Below are 592 nucleotides of genomic sequence, written 5' to 3' on the forward strand. Positions count from 1 at the left end.
CAGGCTATTAAGGGGAGTGTCTACAATATAATAATTTAATCTTGTAAATTTAAATTTCTACATAGTTATTTCTCTTTGCAGGTTCAGTTTATCACCTGGTGGAAGACTGCTCTCTTATAGGAAGTTGCTGCAGGGTGGAAATAACAAGAAAAAGAAAGAATGTAGACTTAGTTAATGATTAAAAAAACTCGAAGACGACGTGAGATGATGATGATGAGATTTTTATAGAACTTATAAAAAACAAGAGCCTTTTCAAATTCCTAGTGGAAATTATCTAGAAATATCAGTAACCAGGAGAAATCTATTTAAAGATGAGTGACTGGAAATAGTGCTAAATAATGAAGAAAACCTAAAGCAGAATATCTCCTTTGGGCAGTGGGAATGCCACAACATAAACGCATCGGAGGACCCAGACCTATACTTGGACGAGAACTGTGATAAGTGGAGATTTGTGGAAGTGAAAGGATAGTGAACACACACACAACAGATTTTCACAAAAGCCACCTGGCGTTGGAGGCTGTCATGATGTTGATGTTTGGGGCATCCATGGGGTCCTCCATGCTAGGGGTAGGGGTAGCTTAGAATAAAGCCA

This window comes from Macrobrachium nipponense, chromosome 23 (assembly GCF_015104395.2).
Source record: "Macrobrachium nipponense isolate FS-2020 chromosome 23, ASM1510439v2, whole genome shotgun sequence".
Lineage (NCBI taxonomy): Eukaryota > Metazoa > Arthropoda > Malacostraca > Decapoda > Palaemonidae > Macrobrachium > Macrobrachium nipponense.